The following is a 20448-nucleotide window of genomic DNA, read 5'->3' as shown; positions in this document are numbered from 1 at the left end:
CATATTAGGTAATGTGGTATTTCACAACAAACTGCTTTTTAAGCACAGAGAGATGCAAAGCACAGGGCACAGCTCAGACAAGTCGGTGTAGAAATGCTCTGAGACAGCTGCTGTTTTCTGCCTTTTGACTGTCAAATACGTTCTTGCCCTTTCACTGAACAACCCCCCAGCCAACACAGGTATCCTGGATGGGCACAGGCACATGATTCCCATAAAATGACAGAAATGTGTTCACCTGAAAGGAAGCTGGAAAGCCACAATTTTGCATCGCAAAGCTCGCAGGGAGAGAAAATGCTCTTTTCGTTCTTAACTTTTAAGCCCTCGATGATGAAGGAAACCAGAGTTTCAACTTGGGAGTTGAAGGAAACAGGTCAAGGGGCACAGACACGAGGAAATGCATCATGGAGACAACACAGAATGCCAACATCTATATCAACCAAATGGCATTTACAGCAGGTTTATGCATGACTAGGCAAGCTCTTTGGCAGCAAATACAGCTAAGCACTTTTCAGATCCCGTGTAGCTGGGCAAGACAGCGTGAGGGTATTGCAACAAGCAGTCTGCATTTCAAGCCAAACCACTGAGAAGCAGAAGGGGGGGATGGGGTGAGAGGGAGGAAAAAAATCCCTCAGTGACAGTCCAATCACAGCATTAGAATATAAAATGCACATGAGCAAGTGGACGGGAAAAAACAATCCAGATCCTCTAAAAAGCATAGTCGGAGCACCACTTTTATCCACCTCTAAATGTTTCAGCAGCCTTTGAGAAACAAACTCAGACCACACTGTACTACAAGCACAGTGCACACTAAACTGAGCCAAATAATCCACCTCCCTGTTCCTTTTTATTCCTGCTCAACAGCTTTCAACATCAGTGGATAGGATTAAATGGCCTTACAAGTGACTGAACCTAGAAATCTGCTTGTTTCTTTCTAGAGGCTCAGCTCTACTAAAACCAAGCATAGGCACACTTCAAAATATGATCAAGATTCATGCACTCTGAGCGAAATGACAAAAATATTTTGAATATCAAGAACTGCACATTTGCATTAAAATAAGTATCTTTATCAGAGCTACCTGGCTTGGTGCATTTGGACTTCTAACAGAGGTTTTTTCTTTGTGGGCTTGGGCTTTTTTCTCATTTAAAATGGAGTTAATGTGCAACATTCACCATGCTTTTAACACTCATTTAGCCTCATCCTCCTCTTCGCTTTCCCCCCACACCTCTGTTTCTTTATCCTCAAATTCAAGATTCTTCTGATGTTTTGCATAATGTCTGACTACAGCTGAATATAACATCCCATCATCTATAGAGTTGATGAAGAATGTAGAAACCCATTTTTTTACTCTTTAAAAAACAAAAAGAATACTGTCATTTTTGAAATTCTCTTACATTTCCCAACATTTATATTCTTCTAAAATACAACATTCTTCAATATTCAGTGTGGCTCTGTTACAAGACTGCATAAGCACTACATCAAACCTAACACTGCTTTTAAAACCTTAAAAGCCAACAACATAACCACCAGTCATTGCTGAAGCCAACATCCTAAACTTGTGCAGAGGATCAGTCCTAAAATAGTCTTTAATTTATTTGCTTATCACTCCAATAACCACATAGAAAGATCTAAGGGATAAAAACCAAACCAGAACATAATGAACATTTTAAACACTAGTCTTGGTTTAAATTTTTATAGCTTATTTAATTTCCCATCTTGTAGAAACATATATGCCTGCTGGCCTCCTTGTGCTGTTTTGTTTATTCATTCAGCAAAAGATTTTTCCACTGTAGTCACTCTGCATGCAAAGCTGGATGACAGCTGTAAAAAACAGACCATCTGTAACTATTGACCTACCACTGAATGTGTCACCAGATGTTTTCTATCTGTCTACAGTAGCTTCAAAGCATACCATATAAATCAAGTAGGTTTTTTTCTTTTAAGCATTGTTTAAAAAATATTTTATTGATAGTAAGTTGTCATAAGTTTAAAAAAAATTTGAGCAAAAAATTAAATTAACATGTTAACACCATTCTAAGTTGAACCCTCATACGGTTTTATTGTACATCGAGTTCCAACACAAAGAGCAGATGATGATATGGGAAGCATTTCCCAGCAAAACAAAAGCCTTATAATTATGGAAGCGTTAGTTACTGCAATTACCAAACCACAACATGAATAATTGTATTTGAGAAATTCACTAAAAATACAAGCACACCGCCTAATGAATTAAAAACCTGAACATCAAATACCATAGAATATTTAACATCAGACTGCTGTAGTTCAATACTTTAGGATAAAGTGAGAATCCAAGTGATTTACGAATATATATGTCAGGTAGTAGCTGAGATACCACCAATGCACGGAACCCTTCTAAGCAGTAGACATTTTAGATTAAAATATACTCGGTTGAAAACAATATTAGAGTTTTTTCTTTCAGTTAAGTAAACGATTCCAGTGTATTTTTAAAGGGAAGATGCCTCTGGGCATTGCAGTCTGGAGCATTTCGCTCTTTCTTAAGAAAGGAAGAGTTTTACTCTTTCTGAGACTTCAAGATAAAAGGAAGAGGGATTCTCCAACATGTTTCTAGGAGAGTGAGCAAATCCTACAGGCTAAAACAGAAGTGATACAAATAAGTCAACTTTGATTTCAGTTTTCAAAACAGATAACACTGGTAATGAGTATAGGATAAACATTAGCTGTGACTGAGAAGATTTGAAGGAAGGTCCATTCAAAACCCATGATCTTGGGTGATCAGAGGATGAAAAGGAGAGCAAGCCAGTAGGCTAATCATACACACAGAGTACACACATGGGTTGAGACAAATTCCACATTATCAGGGAAGAACCCCTCTCAAACCCTGAAGGTTGCAGCATGAAGTGCAGGACCATTTCCTCTGCATCAGTCTCATGGGAGAATTCTGCATGGACCAGACTGTGTTTCCACTGGACCTGAACAAGTGGGGAAAGCCTAACAGAAAAACTGGAGTGGGTCATTCATCGCCCCAGATTAGTTACCCCACTCGCAAAAATAATCAGAGTAAACACATCTGAGCAGACCTTCCCCTACAGAGCTAGGAACTGCAAAAGATGGATTTCTACCTTTGCCTCACTGCCAGTTGCAGGCAGAGATTTGTAGACCATCCCAAATCAGATGATAAAGCTTAAGAAATGCAAAACAGAAATGAAATTCACTGGCAGATCATAAATGTATTGAGAATAAGGTCAGGAAGATTTGTGTTACCCTTGGGAATCTCAACCTTCACTTAATTTAGCCATTCTAGTACATGCTCCTTGGTCCAAAACTATATTGAGTTATTGAAATATTTTTTGTTTCTATTAACAATATCAAAAAGTATAATATAAGGCTATTATGAGTTTATATTCGAAATTGCAGTGCCATCAGTTTTGATGATCAAAAATTAGATAATTTTCCAAGATGACCCACACTAATGCTTTGCTCCTCCTTCCTTCCCACCCAAACCATTAACATCTCTATTTTCTATGACACCTCAGAAGCCTTGAAATGGCCACTCTGCACAGCCCTGGAAGCAACAAGTAAATACAATCAAAGTGTTGATTCTCATGTTATAAATATTTTAATTATCCCAAAGAATTATACATTTTGAAGTAACTGTTCGTTTCAGTTAGTAAACAGACCATCCAGTTCCAACCCTCCTGCCATGGGGCCATGGGCAGGGACACCTTCCCCTAAACCAGGTTGCTCAAATCCCCATCCAACCTGGCCTTGAACACTTCCAGTAATAAAGTCTCCACAACTTCTCTAGGCAACTGTTCCAGTGCCTCATCACCCTCATTATAAAAATGTCTTCTTAATATCCAAGTCAATGATACCTAAGATTTCCTGGTTAAACAGTCACAGTCATCAGAGCTATCAGAGATATTCTGTGTGATAATCTGTGTTCCCCAGCTTGTGCAGCTAAAAGCAGAGCACCAGAGTACGAATTTAAGCCATACACTCTGAAATTCTAAACTCTATTTTAGGGATTCTGCCCTTCCCAAAGCATGAAGTAGCAAGCTTTTCTGCAAACCTAACTCCCTGTACAACCCACAAATGAGAATTACTCACTCTATAACAATTACTGATGTTCCTTAAAAGTTAGGTTTCAAGTTTCAGGTTTTCACCTTGTTTGGTTAAAGGACAGGCTACGACTTATGCCAAAGAAGGCTTTCTTGCAGTCAAAGTCTTTACTAAATGGAAATTTATCTAAATTTCAGAATATTTCTCTAGTACAAAACAAAGTACCTTGTTTTTGGCAAAAGAGAGGATATCATCATGCTGATGAACAGCATGAAGTAAAACTGTAAAAATTCTAAGAGAGATTTGTTTTATCTGAACATTAACTTAAAGATGTATTTACATAGTAAAGAGGTGAACTTTGTGAGGCTATGGCAAGAGATGAGCTCTAACTTAAAAAAGGAAAAATAGAGCTGATGACATAAGAGAGAAATGCTCTACTTGAAAAAGCTCTACAATTTCTGGTTGAACCTTTCTAATGTCAGTAGCAGCAGTATTGGGTCTGTATAACACAAATCTTGGATCAGAGGAATGATGTTTCATAATGGAAGTTGAGTCCAAAGTTATACAATGTACTACACCTAAACATAGAATAGAACTGAAAGATTAACATCTGAACTAATTTTTTTTTAACTTTCTAGATTCCATTTCTAGAAGTATTAGTACACGGTACTTATCAATAAAAGTTTGAAAAATGTCCAATTAAAGATATGGAGGAACCTCAAATAGGAGGACGAGTAAAAGAGGATAAATACTTTTGTTTGGGTGTTTCTTCAAAATGCAGCAAAAATTAGATTGTTACAACAACACTGGAATATCCTATTCTGAAGTTCTGGAGGACACTTTTGTTCTCATATTTCATATCCTTTTCTGGAGATCCTGTGACTTACACTAAAACCTTCTGCAGTATGAAACCATCACCTCACTTTCACTGTACTCAAAGCTATTCTTGCAAAGATTTAAGCTACACTTAAAAATAAGTATGGCCCATTGAGCAGAACAAAAAGAGATTAATTGCCAGAAGAAAAAGTATATGTCAGACTTTCTGTGCAAAAATTCATGTTATTCCATCTTGTCTTATAAAAACTAATACTGAATTAAGAAGGAAATATATAATTACATTTGTCTGTCAGCCAATTTATCTTGCCATTAAGTATGGTTAAGCCACTTTGCCTTACCATTAGATGTCAGCACAGTCTAAGAGAAACTGTACAGGGAGTTTCAAGAACAATAAATTAATCACAAAAATGAAGCCATTACTGAATTAGACACCAAAAAGCCAGTTAGATACTCAGAAAAGGACTAAACTCCCAAATATTCTAAGGGCATTACCAAAACCTAAGATGCATTTATCTCAAAAAAGATGGAGGATTAGAAAAAGTGCCTGGACAGGCAGTAAGTATGGTCCAAGGCATGGAATAGCTTGCTGAAAAATCCCCCCAGCCTGAAGCTGATACAACTGTGGGAAATACAACAAATACATATAAAATACACACTACGTCTCAACTCAATGTCTAGGGAGCACACAGTGAAATAGCAAGTCAGAATATTAAAAACAACGGGAATCTTCGTCATGGAGTATGTAATTAAATTGTAACATCTGGTGTCACAGGTATTGTGGATGCCAAAGCTTTAAGTGGTTCTTAAAAGGGATAAGACAAGTTTATGGAAAACCCATACTGATAATAACAGCCACAACACCAACCCAGATCAGAAATCCATAAGCTGGTAAATGCCAAAGGCAGGGAGAATGTCAGTGCATGCTCTGTTCTCATACACAGCTCTGTGTTCACTGCCCAAATGTCCCTTCAGCTCAGCACCCAACATTTGCCAAGAAATAAGATGCTTCATTTAAGAGCAAGAGCAGAACAAACACGATGCTTTCTTTAATCATACAACAGTGGCCACTTTTGGAGCCAGGACAGAGGGCAGAGGGACCTGCAGCCCCTTCTGACACACAGGCACCCCTTACATTCTCAGGAAATGCAGAGATACTCCACTAAATGGGCTGATCCAGCCACGCAGAAAGTGAGGTCCCCAGCTCACAGGGATGCACAAAAAACATCCTAAGACAAAATAAAACTAAGACAAGTTAGTGCCACTATGGCCAAAAATACTGATGGAATCATCAAGTTGACAGTGCCTCCAACATAGAGCCCAAGAGGCATCTAGAAAATCAACATAATCAAACAACTGCCAGTGCCATAGACTCCACCCTAGTACATAGTGAGCTCTTGCAGCAACAAGTGTCCTTTATTACTGGTTTGTTTTCCTTGTCAGTGTAGCTTAAACTTCCAGCCATCAGATTTTCTTGCAGCTTTGCCTGACAGATGGAAGAACTCTTGATGTTCTTTGCACAGGTACCTCTCAGGTGTCACCAAGCCATCCTTTGACCTCCTTGCAGACACCAAGGTCCTCAATACTCCCCTAGAACATCAAGTTTCTGATCCTACATTGTGTCAAACCTGTGCATCTTTAAATTCACAAGCAAGTCACTAAAGTACTGGTGTGCAAGTGCTAGAACAAGGCAAAGCCTTTCAGGAGCAGTTGCACCAATATCCAATGCAGAAGAACCTTTACCACTCTCCTTCACAATCCTTGGATTACTCTGGGATCACACTAAGAAGAAAAGAGTTTGCATTTGCTTCAGCAGTTTTTTCATCACTAGTGCAAAGCCAGTTCTTTTTTTGGATGGGGTTCTCTGCCCCACGAGTAGAGCCAATTCTGTACTCATTCTGTATTTATGACCTAAAATCTGAATACAATTTCACAGAATCACCGAGGCTGGAAGATACTTCCAATATCTTTGAGACCAACTATCAACCCAACATTACCATAATCACTCCTAAACCATAATCCCCAAGTGCCACATCCAGGCAATTCTCGAAAACTTCCAGAGGTGGTGACTCCACCACCTCCCTGGGCAACTTACTCCAATGCCTGACCTCTCTTTCGGTGACAAAATGTTTTCAAATATCTAATCTGAATCTCCCTTGGTGCAACTTAAGGCCATTTCCTCTCATCTTTTCACTCGAGACACAGAGAAGAGGCCGACCCCTTCATTACAACCTCCTTTCAGGGACTTATAGTGTCCCCTCTGAGCCTCCTCTTCTCCAGAATAAACATCCCCAGTTCCCTCAGCTGCTCCTCTTAGAACATGTCTTCTAGGCCCTTCACCAGCTTATCAGAGTAAACCTGATTGCTCTGCAGCACTTCTTTTTTTTTTTTTTAACACATCAGCAGTTTTTACTCTATTTATGAGTGAAGGTATTTTTTCCTGTTGATAAGAATGTTCAAAATAAAGCCAAGAACACCCTTTGTCAGCACGCCACTAAAAACAAAGGTTATGGGCTTTTGACCTATTGTCCATTATTTTTTAATACCGTGGTATACTTCCTGTACTATTCTGTCTTTAATTACTGCAGCACCAAACAAAATGTCTTACAAAATAATAATCATAAGCCCTTATTTTTATGGTACAGGACTGTAAAGTGGCCTTTTTGACAGGGAATATGGTGAAAACAGTAGAAGAGGTTATGATAGTAATTCTGTCATTAGAAGCTTTTTATGAGGTATTTGTCTTCACCATAAGGTTTTTCTCCCAGAGCTTTTTTTCCTTAGCAGCATTCTCTCTCAATTATACATCTGTCCACAAGCCAAAAATTACTCACTGCTGAAAATGAATTACTGCAGATGTGTATGACTACAGACAGATGGGAAGCATCTCTGCTGTCTCAGATTTCTAGGTCATGAATAAAACTTCACTGAAAAACTCAAGCTATTAGAAAATTATTAAAGTGTAGCAACCCTTTTTAAGTAAAATTTTAAGTAAAATTGAAATTATATCCTTAGTGTCAGAAAACATTCACTTACTGAGCAATACTACAGCTATGCTTCTCATCAAACAATATTTCTAAAAACTTCCATTTCAGGTATTCAGCACAAGCTTCTTCAGAAAGACCATTGTGAGAAGCCTCAGTCTTAGTCATGAACAGCTTTAAAGGAAAGGGAAATGAAGAGACGGGTGTGATCTTTCTAAGATCATGAATCTGATTCACTCACATGTCCAATTCCTGGCTTTGCCCCTCACTCTCTGACCTGAGAAATTCAACCTGATGGCTTCATCCTCCAATTTCACCCTCCACTGCTTTGGTTTGTAAAGGAACACAGATACACACACACCAGAGATACTGCCCGGAGATACTGTCAGACCTCCTGCTTTACAAAGTACTTTAAAACTTCCAAACGAAAACCATTTAAAAATGTCAAATAAGTGGGTTGTTGGATCAGTGTTAAAGTAATCACCTCTGCATTTTTTGAAGCCTGAAATGAAAGAAAATTACGCTGAAAGAAGATCAATCTCCATTCATTTTTTTGTGAACAGGCTGAAGAGCCAGAAGCCTTCCCCCATTTTGGAGAGTTGGATAGAAGAGACAGTAACTGTGTAAGTGAATGAAACACAGTCTTAGGGATTTTGAGAGACAACAGCAGTGAAACTGAATTGCCTCTAATTCAAAACACAAGATTATCATTATTTGAATCAAACTCAAATGAATAATACGTATTTAATATTTTAATGCACCTGAGAAAGCATAACAGGATGCAAGGTATTAGTCATCACTGGTGACAATAAAAAGGCTAATGCCTTGCTTAATGAATTCTCTAGCAAAGGAAACAATTACTGGTGCATTTCGTGAATCTCTATTGCTAGAAAGGATTCGAACCAGCAGGGAGAAAAGATTACTTTTAACCTTTCATTGATTTATCGACCCTTTTTTTTGTGTCTCCAAGAAAGACACAAACCCACATCAAAATGCCAGGCACATGGACTGAGTGCCTACTCCATGTGTGAAACTGGTTCCTCTGTCACAGATCTACTATTCAGAGTAGATGGATATCCACGGATATCCAAAAACCTGTGCTTTATAGATTTAAACTACTGATTAAAAAAAAAAAAATGTTTGTTCAGCAAAAAACAAAGTGGGGAAGAAAGAAACATTTCTTCTGAAAGTAAATAAGAAATCACATCTAAAGGCATTTAGGTTAGAAATTTAGTTAAGGCTAATTAAGTTTAGATAAAGAACTGCAGGTGCTGTGTTGGGTTTTTTTTCTCTATACCATAAAGCCTCATATGTTGGATGCTACAAGTCCAGAGGAAGCCACTAAAGTGATGAGAGGGCTGGAGCACCTCTGCTATGGAGACAGGATGAGAGGGCTGGGGTTGTTCAGCCTGGAGAAGAGAAGGCTCTGGGCACACTTTGGAGCACTTCCAGTACCAAAAGGGGCTCCAAGAGAGCTGGAGAGGGACTTTGGACAAGGGCACAGAGGGACAGGACAAGGAGGAATGGCTTTAAACTGACAGAGGGTGGGGTGAGATTAGATTTTGGGAAGAAATTCTTTACTGTGAGGGTAGTGAGGGCCTGGCACGGGGAAGCTGTGGATGCCCCATCCCTGGCAGTGCTCAAGGCCAGAACTTGGAGCAACCTGGTCTAGTGGAAGGTGTCCCTGCTCACAGCAGTAGGGCTGGAACAAGATGATCTTTAAGGTCCCTTCCCACCCAAACCAGTCTATGATTCTATGGATATGTGCACTCGTGCTGCTGTAAGAAAGCACATTAAGCACTGGGAAAACACTTTTTGAGATTGAATACTTTCCACTTGAAGAGTAAACTATATAATACTTTAATATTATGATTGTGCTTTATTTCTTCAAAATTACTTTCATCTCTAAGAAGTATTCTAGTGAAGTAACTTTATGCAGAGAAGGCAAATACGATTCTTGGTCACATTTTTCATTTTCCCCATATTACTGCCCTGTGGCAGCAACATACCACCAGCAGGTTCAGTATCACAACAACATAACCCTCAGAATATAAACAGCTGTGATGTGCAGCTCTAGATCTATAGTGATAGACTGGATACACCTGAAATCCCTCATGTAAGGCATCTTTAAGCCAAGAAAGTATAAATTCTTCCTATAATACTTTGTGTTAATTAGAATACTCATAATAGATTTTAAGAAAGGAAGTTTCACCCATTAGCTACTGCAGATAAGTTTTGCTCAGTTACTAGAAGAAGAAAGAATAAAACCAGACAGAGACACTTTGCATGACTGGACTTCCAGAGTCTGTGTTTCCAGTCATGTTTTGTTTGAAAACAGAAAATACCAAGGATAAAGCTTTGCTCCTATAGTTCCTACTCTTCAGACTATGGCAACTCATTCCAGTCAGAACAAAAGATACCTGGTCTGGGTATTCATCTATTGCCTGCTAAGGTGCCCTGGTAAAACTAGATTTTTTAGTAGCACATAAATTAAAAATTATTTTTAAAAAAATTTGTACATTGCCATATATAAATTACATGTGTTTGGTTTTTGATATTTTTGTTTGTGTTTTTTTTTTTTTTAATGCAGTACAAATGCTGGACCATTGCCTTTCCCCAGTTAAATGAGAAGAAAATTTCCCTCACCTAAACATAGTAAAATGGTAAATATCAAATGCATTTCTCAGAAATCAATATTTAAAAGATTATAAATTGTGCAATTTATACCTGATCATTAATAATATTTAGTGATAGCATTTCCACATTTCTTTGACATTTCTGATACGTAATTCTACTGTATCTGGTACATAAATACTTTGGAAGTCTGGAGAGTCAAAAAACCTAAACTTCTTTATGAACAGGTATAACTACACTAAGAATAAAAAAGATTTTTCAAGTGTAACACTAGACATTGGCAAAATGTCTTCCCTCTTTATTAAGCAATAAAGGCAATATAAGATAAAGAGATCAAAGAAGTGGCAAGTTCAATTTACACTCTATGTTTTAATTCAAGCCATCTTTGTCAAACTTTGCACCTTTACCTACAATCCTATAAACCACAAAACAGTCTGGTTTGGAAGGGACCTTTAAAGATGATTTAGTCCAACATACATACCCCCCCATGATGATCAGGGACACCTTGCACTGCACGGGGTCACTCAAAGCCTCATTCAACCAGACCTAGAACACCTCTGGTGATGGAGCATCCATGGATGCAGAACCAAACCAAAGATGTTGCATTTCATAGATCAAAACCAGTTTGCAAGTGCTGTAAATTGTAGCTATAAAACCACTAACCATTAGAATACCTATTTGGCAAAACAGAAAATACTACCAAACTACAAAAATACCTACCAGTTTAATGACCAGATTATTTCTCACTGTGGCTCCCTCCCTCCTGGACTCCTGGAAACAGTTATCCAGCCTTGAAGGTATCACTGACCAACTTCCCACAATCAACTTTCATACTCGACTAGAGAAAGTGTTTCATTAGTAATTCTTTCCCCCACATTTTGGTGTCAGTGTCCATCTCCTGGCAGGACATTTCATTAAGAAGTTTCCAGCCAACTACATTCCCCTCTCCATCACAGTAATACAGCTCACTTCCACACCTTGCTCAATTCTATAAGCAATCTCCAGTGCAATTACAGGAATTGCTTATGCACAAGACGAATGCTAGTGGCTAGGATATTGTGTCCTTCAACACCATTAAATGTGGGGAAACAAAGAATTAAAAGTACAGTTAGATAGTTCCACACATCTGAAGCTGGCTGACAATTGTGTATGATATCATAAACTGCAACCAACACCAGCACCCACTACTCATTTCACAAACTGATTATGATTTGTCTCTATTCATCATTTAAGTTCATCCGCTCATTCTTTCATTCAGTAGTGGGAAGGCAGAGAAGTCACTACAGGCTGCTTTGCTATGGAGTTCTGCAAAATTTGCTTTCAGACACAGTTTTTCAACTGGATTTTCCTCTCTTCTGTTCCAAGACAGTGCTGAGATGTAGTCTCTCTCAAGAGAAAGAACATTAAAAACTTACACTTCAGTGAAAAACTTTGTCTTTCCTATAAAACAAACCTGAAATTCTCAGAAGGGGACAAGCAGGCACTGAGATCATTAGGTAGGTGTTAGAAAACTTAGAAAGCTGCTTCACACTCACATTAGAATGCAAGATCCCTACATTATGTACACCAATAACCTGGCATAGTGAGTCAGTACAAATGCATCAAACTCTTGTTTTATTCCAAAAAGGTTTTAGTGCAACTACATTCATCACAGCATCTCGGTTTCTTTCTGTGATATAACTAATGTAGCTATAAATTTTCACAGTTTATGTTTTCTCATATCTGGGAAGAGAGCTCTATGTGCAGCCTGATATTTTTAGTTTCCTTATTTGAACATATATGCTGGTTTGTATCTGTTACAGAAGAAAGATCAAGCAAGTGCACTTGGCAGCTGGTCTGGAAAGTGATAAGACTGTAACAGACTTTAATGGAATTTATTTCAGTCCTATGCTACACTAGGAAACAAAATTTCCAGCCCATATTAACTTGCAGGTTGGCTCTTCCTGATTACTCAGAATGCTCCTGCTACTCAAGAGGGCAGTTTAAAACTTCTAGATAAGAAACTATTTCAAGTTCACAACATTTTACATCTTGAAGATAAGGCCAAAGCTGTGAATATAATCTTCTCTCAAAATCTAAGTAGATACTTCAAAAAATATGTAAAAAGAGTGAAAGCTAGACATGGTCAAAGCAGTTTGCATGCCTCGAGAATTGTGTTCCTTAATTCTGGAAGAGAGTTGAAGATGTGAGACAGGAGAAGTATCATTGCACATTATGTGCAGCACCCAAGCTCCTGTTCCATTCTCAAACCTTTTAACCCATTATGAGGCAGGTGACTGTAACTGCAGAATTATTCCTCGTAGGAATCTTCCTAGAGGAGAAGTGGTGATGTCAAACTATGTCAGTATATACTGAACATGCTTCCTTAAGGAACTCTCTGACTGTATTGATCTCCTGTCAGAGAGAAGAGTGACATTTCTTGCCTATAAGAATGTCATACTGTCACCGGGAATGAGGAGACATCAACTCACCACCCAGCAGCAGGTCCCTCAGTACCTGTGCTGCTTTTCCAAGGCACAATGCTGCCATAATGCTGACTTTTAAAAAGGTCTGGATAAAAATTGACAGCATTCAGATCAACTGATTTCTGGTATACTGTGAGCTCTTCCAGTAATGTCAAATGAATGATATTTGGCTGGAGTCAGAGTACTTGGTGAAAAACCAGGGTTTAGCAGTATTGCATCCTTAATGAAAAACAGACATATTCCAAGAAAAACTCACTGTGCTACTTTTGACTATCAGTAGTACAAGTTGTTTGTAACTCTTCCACCGGCCAACTACTCCACAAATTTCCCTTATGGAGTGTTCATCAGAAGATCTGCAGGGATCACTGGGCAAAAATGCTGCTCTTGGAATCTGCTTTCATACCTGGGAAACCTCAGTAACTCAAAAAGTAATTCCTTACTTTTTGAGCTCCACAATACTTGATGTCCTCTCTTCCCTGCGCTACAACTTCCTCACCTACTCCTCAAGACAACTCCCAAACTTTCCACAGGGTATTGCTGACTCCTCCTTGCTCTCTCAAAGCTCTTAGTTTCTCAGTGAGGAAAAGAAAGCTCCTAAACCCTGCAAACTGCCTGGATTATCCACTCAGTTCTCTGTAAGGAGATGTAAGAACTGAGTGAAACTTTGGTTCTCCTTTTAAATATGGGAGTTTGTATGGATGTGACTCAGTGCTGGTTACCAACTTTCCTTCCAAAGCATTACCATCTCCACTAAAATACTTGGAACTGTTTCAGAGTTTAACATTAGACCCTAAATAGCCAGATGACATTTTCTTCAGCAAACAAGGGAGAAAAAAAAAAACAAAAACGTGACTTTTTGAAAAACCAAATTCAAACTTCAGAAGAGACAGTCCCAATGCTTCCTCTAAAACAAATACTAGGAGATGCTAAAATTACACTTTTACTAAAAAATAAAATACTTTCCTCCTTGAGCTGCATAGTAATTAATTGTAATGCTCTACAGAAAGAAGGAAAAAATTACTTTCTACCTCCGAAAATGTATCTGCCATCCCTTTTACAGAGAACTCTGAGTTGCCTAACCCCAACTTTCATGAATTGTTATTTGGGCCAAAATAGTATGAGTAACTCAAATACAGAGGTCAACAGCCAGCAGACCAAGCATGAAGAAAAACATATAAGTACAGTTTTTCTTCTGGAGTAGAGTTAAAATGGCAGTAATGCCAAAAAAATTCCTGTAAGAGATCTCCTGACTCAAAAAAGTAAGCAAGTAGGCAACAAAATAAGCCTCTGTTTTTAAGAAACCCCCTTAAAACAAGTAGACTTTAAGAAAAATCAAGTGGTCCACAACATGACCATAGGATTTTCATATGTAAAGAATCAAGCACGCAGAGAACACCTTAATGGTCTCATTACTAACACCATGATTTTCATGTTTTAATTTATTGCACACATAAAGGAGTTTTAAAATATATTTAATAGTTATGAAATCTGCATATATGAGAAAAACAGGGGAACCAGGGCCCTAATAATGTCAGCCTTGCTTTTGCTGCTGGTATTATTTCTTCAGAAGCAGTTCAAAGACTGCCCACAAAACATAAAGACCCTGCAACCTTTTCTTGAATATTTGAATATCAGGTCTCCCTATACATAATTAGATTTGAAAGCCTAAATGTCTTTTGGTTGAATAAATAACATCAGAAGTTCAAGACTCCAAGACAAGTATATTTTCGATTATATTACAGTTCAAAAACCAAACGAAAAATTGTTCTCTGAAAAATCAAGTCTTAAAATAGACCAAAGTACACCATGTGCTTATGTTTTATCTGACATTGTTGCATATCTGGATTGAGATGGTTAGCTTCTCTGTGTCAAGATCTAGATGAAAATTATCTGTACAAAGGGAGTAAAATGTCAAATTCTGAATTATCTGACAATTCTACAACAGATGGTCTAAAATATTAGTGATTCAGTTGTCGCTGGCATTGGGTCAGTTCTTTACTTGTTAATTAGGGACCTTAATTTTGAACTACAATTTTGCTAAAAAATGCCCATCAGGGTAAAAAAAAAAATTAGAAAATGCATGGTTAAAGATTTTAGAAAGCTTGCTCTCCATTAGTGCAAGAATTTCCATTCTGATTGATTAATAAAATTCCAGGTTGGGAAGAAAACTTCCACTCCTGGTTGTTTTAATAAGATCCAGATCTTGTCTTTAGTAAATATTGGCAGTGTGCAAGTGCAGAAGTGCTCAACCTTATCCATTTCACTATCTTTCAGAGTTTAAGATGCTCAGAGAGCAAACGTTCAGCCTCTTTCTCCTAGAGTGCACAGTCTGGGTTTGGAAAGCAAGTCACAGGAGAGGTGACAGGCAGGTACTTTTGCTCTGCAAAAGAGATATCCAGAGTCAGTCCTTCTCCACCACAGACTGGAGCATCATTTATATCACGAAGCTGAGTTTGTCCTTCTCCTCCAGACAGGACCTGCCCCCCTGTGTGCCACTGCTGGATCTCCGTATCTCCTCTTCCGTCCTGCAGCTGAAAACAGAACATTTCATCTTGTCTAACTTCCAAGTCCACCACAAGTTGTCTCAGGCTGCTCAGGGCAGCTTTAGCACCCAGAGAAAGGTCCTTGTCACACTCTCCCACATCCTGACTTGGGAACTGTCCCAGCAAGGAGGTGAAGGATTGCCATGCCACGGACTTCAAAAACATTTAACACTTCTCCACACAAACAGATCCTTACACTGGAATCAACTAAGGAAAAGTGAAATGCCTGCAAGAGATAAAATCCAGTACACTTGCTCATTAAAGCCAACATCATCCTAAATTATACTGAAGTTATTCTATAACTGAGGAAAACCAAATATCAAGTAACAGCCACACAACAACAACAAAAATATCTCTCCTTGGTATTTTCTTTCCACTGGCATGTCCTCTGTGTGGAAATACAGCCCCCCAAATCACTTCCTCTAAACCAGTCCATGTTCGTGTTGGTGACGAGACCCTCACCAGCACTTACCACTGGGAGAAGTTCCACAAACAATTTGAAGCTAAAGATTGTTCCCTCCTGAAGCATCAATTTTTTTATCTGTTGCTTTGAAATCTATATGCAAGAACACATAAGGGTTGGCAACTATACAACTGGGTATTTATAAACTCTAAAAATGTTAACATATGTTAGAAAGCAAAAACAATTTGCCACTAAATAAGCTTTCAATTCCCATTAGATGTACATTCCCTGAAAAAAATACAATTAGGCAGTAATCAGCCTTGACAATATATATTTAAATATAAGATAAAATTACTTTTTTTAATAGGAAGAACTGAAAGTTTGAGTGAGTATGAGATTTTCCAGTATTTCTATGCAACGATAGATTTAACAGTAGCCAGAAGATGCATTCAAAGAAACTAGAAATATTGAGCTTAGAAATCTAACTTTTATAATTTCTTTACAGCTGAAGACCCAAACACTGCTCTGAAATACCATGGAACTCTGCTTTGCTTTTAAATATTAGAGGGATCTTTGACTTCTGCATAAGGCAAACATAGCAACTTCAGACCTTTTAAACCAAGCTTTGACAAGTATTTCACTTCATTTGGAAGCTACACTTTGTGGCAGCTTAAATAAAACATTTTTATAAGTACAACAATCAACTTTTTTAAATGTGCCCTTTAAAATAAATGCTTCTTGACACACTGCATTTGGGTTTCTATCCACGTAGAAGCAGTTCTTTAACGTTGTAACAAAAGCTATCTAGAAGCAATTCTAGAAGTTACATTGCTCAGACTGGGCAGTGGATAAAATTGCTGTTTCCTTGCTTTTTGCTTGATGTTGGATTGGCCATTTCTAACGGGCTGTGCTTGCCCCAGTGGGCAAAGCTGGAGAAGGGCACAGCACACACACAATGGGTTCAAAAAGCAGCAAAGCAGCTGCCACTGTTCCCAAAGTGAATCACAATTCTAGTTCTTAATACTCTACTGCTTATTAAAAATATCAAATTTGACAACACTGGAAAAAAAACCCAGAAAATTAAGAATCAATAAAACCTCTTATAATGCTAAAAACAAACAAGTGCCTACAGATCCAATGTGCAGTTTTTTGATTGCAGACGTAGGACAGTTTTTACTGCATCTCCTAAGGACTGAAAGAGCTATGGCATAAATTAATAATAGTGAGTCTATAAAGGTTGAATTGATACTGACATCTTGGATATTATTACTGTAAATGACAGATTAATGGACAAAGGCACAAGATCCCAAAAGTAGTCCTAGATATTTAATTACTAGGAAGTAACCAATAATCATATTAATTAGCATAGTTAAAAATCCCATCGAGCAGTAAATGATTTCAAAGGAAATTTTGGCTATAACAATGACAAGTTAAGTAATAACTTTGGCCGATGCCAGCACAGAATAAATGATTTAATGATCCCCATAGAAAGTTTTATTTTACTGAGATCAATATCTGACCCCTATTATACACTAAAAGCCATGCCTAAAACCAATTATAAGAACTATTCTTGGGCCTCTCAATTACAAAGAAATTTCCTTCTCGATTGTCATTCCATCAAAATTAAATAGATAATATGGAACTAAATGCATCTTTTTGGCATCTCAGGAGCAATAGCAACTATTGATATTTAAACATTTTACTAAAAAAATACCTAAGTCTTCGGTACTCAGTTTCCTGGATTATTAAAAAAAAAAAAAAAAAACAAACCAAAATCAAAGCATTTTGCAGCAGTATGTATTTCTAAATGCAACATATTATCATCACTAAGTGAATCACAGAATGGTTTGGGTTGGAAGGGACCTTAAAGATCTTCTTGTTCCAAACCCCTGTCATGGGCAGGGGCACCTTCCACTAGACCAGGTTGCTCCGAGGCCCATCCAGCCTGGCCTTGAACACTGCCAGGGATGGGGCATCCACAGCTTCTCTGGGCAACTTGTGCCAGGGCCTCACCACCCTCACAGTAAAGAATTTCTTCCATATATCTGACCTAAACTTCCCCTCTTTCAGCCTGAAGCCATTACCCCGTCCTATCACTACAGTTCCCAATCGATGAATATCAATAGCAAGAATGATTTAACACCAACCAAAATTAAACGTCGTGAACTTAAGATTTCACATCGTTGAAAGTGTATTTTTAAAACACGATCACTTTCAAACTTGACTTTTATCAAATGTAACTGATACTTCATGCAAAATAAAGGGGTTTGTGATGAACAGTAACTTTTTATAGTAAAGCTATAGAGTTATTCTCTACCTTTCTGTAACACAGGAAAAACTTCTCCACTGAAAGGATGGCAGGCACTGGAACAGGCTGCCCAGGGAACTGGTGGAAGCACCATCCCTGGAAATGTTCAAAAGATGTGTGGATGTGGCACTTGGGGACATTATTTGATGGTGATTACAGTGGTGCTGAGTTAAGGGCTGGACACGATGATTCAATGATTTTGGAGGTCTTTTCCAACCTTAATGATTCTAAGATTTTTAGAAATAATAGTCCTAAGTCTGACTTTTGTAGAAACAGAATTTTTTATCTAAACATGATGGAAGGCTTTAACTGTAAAAAAATTATTTCCATGTGTCAAAATTGATAATTTTTAATCAATAAATTATTTTTTTAAATCCTATTTGCCAGTAAAACTCGATACAATGTGTGTAATTAAGAAAATATTCACAAAGTGAAAAAGTTTAATATTTAATTGCATTATAAGTTATTTGTATTCCGATTTTGCACTGTCTTTGCTCAGATCACATCCTGCTTGTGCCCAAATCCTGCTTGTGGATGATATCAACCAGCAATATGGATAATTGTCACATATCAATCAAACACAACTTAAAAAAGCAGTTAAAGTGACAGAATATGACCTGGATGATGGAATACTCAATTAAAAATCAAGAAGTAATGGATATAAGTCAAGTTAGTCAAGAATCTTATGTTTGCCATGATCTAAAAGGAGGTTGAAGATGCTTATTACTGACCAGTTGTTACTGTGTTAATGTAAAATAATCTACCTTCATATATATTACATATATATGTGTGTGTGCATAAAGAGCCTAAAATTTCCTACTGGGTTTATGCAGTAGGTACTTTTTAAAAATTACTGGTTATTTAAATCCCAAGTCTTTCTAATTTTAATGTTAGACCAGTTGATCCATGTGTTCATTCAAATGTATTAGTGCTTCTAGAATTACACCTGCTCCTCACAGAAGACAGGACAGAAAAAAAGTATGTAAAAACAAAAGCAAAGAACATATACCTGCTTTCTATGTCAATATTCAATCTGTGCTACTTATGGTATTGTTTTCCTTCTGTGAGTAATTCCCTTAAAAGCTTAATTTTTCAACCAAGTTTGTTTTCAGGAACAGAAATATAGCCTCCAGAAATTATTTAAGGAACAACTATTTATCTCTTTAGTACTAGGAAGCATAGTTACAAACTAGACATTAACTTGTAAATACATTGAACAAACATTATGGAAATATGTGAATATTTAAGGTGGCACATCCTTTAATAGAAAGAGTTAAATAATGAATGCAGAATTAATGGGAAAGTTCTCCAGTTCCACTACAAAATTGAAATTTAAACCAAAGGCAAACTTATAATTAATTTCTGGAAAAGACTTTCCTACAGCAAGAGCATTAATTGCTTTTTTAAATGGACAAAAGAGTAAAACATTTATATAAAACATAAGTGTAATGGTAAAAATCCTTTGTTATCAAAAGAAATGTGCAGCAATTAATCCAGACAGTTCTCACTCTGATGCCACTTCATGACTATCGAGGTTAAAAAAATGGGATCATGAAATAGAGAAGATTAATTTCGCAGAAGTTTTTACAGCTGAAAGTGGATGACTATAGATTAACTACAAAGACAAGAAATCTAGACCCTACAAGGATGAGAAATTTAGACCATCTGTATTACATCAACTATTAGACTGTGCATTATTCTTGGCTTTCCATCAAACTCTGGTCCTTAAAAAAAACACTCTTTTGTTTAAAGCTTCAAAGACTACAGCTGTTCTTATTACTGGTTTTGGAAATCACTACTTAAAATCCTTAAAATAGAACATATCTGAAAAGACTCAGTAAAAATTATATTTACAAAAAAGCTTATAACTAAAGTAAACTTTCAACATTCTGAAGATGGAAATAGCAAGAGCAAATAATCAGGATAAACACAACTGGTTTAGAAAAACTTCAGGAAGAAACTAAGAAACATGGAAAAATTATTTAAAGAATTATAGGGGATACTGAATACTGGTTATTACTGAATATTGGAATGTAAAGCACAGAACGCTGAAAATATTTGTTTAAAAGAAGGTTCTGTATATTGGATTTGAATTTATCATACCTGCTGCTTACTCTGAAAGTTAAATTAGAATGAACAATTTACAATTCAAAAATAACTTGGAACAACCAGTTACAAAATTACAATAAGAAAACGTTGGCATTCATTTAATTCCTCTGTTCCAACCTTTTTAATATA

The 20448-nt window shown here is 37.3% G+C and overlaps 1 protein-coding gene across 3 annotated transcripts in view; it reads right to left on the bottom strand.

Moving 5' to 3' along the window:
• The window catches only part of CTBP1 (C-terminal binding protein 1), a 239939-nt gene that overhangs the window by 183876 nt on the left and 35615 nt on the right, over window positions 1–20448 (bottom strand). The gene's annotated exons all lie outside the window — the stretch shown is intronic.

The sequence above is a fragment of the Pipra filicauda genome, unplaced genomic scaffold (assembly GCF_003945595.2).
Source record: "Pipra filicauda isolate LSUMZ 115617 unplaced genomic scaffold, ASM394559v2 scaffold30_size5312502_pilon, whole genome shotgun sequence".
NCBI lineage: Eukaryota > Metazoa > Chordata > Aves > Passeriformes > Pipridae > Pipra > Pipra filicauda.
Note: the sequence above shows the minus strand (reverse complement) of the source record. Positions and strands in the feature narration are given on the sequence as shown.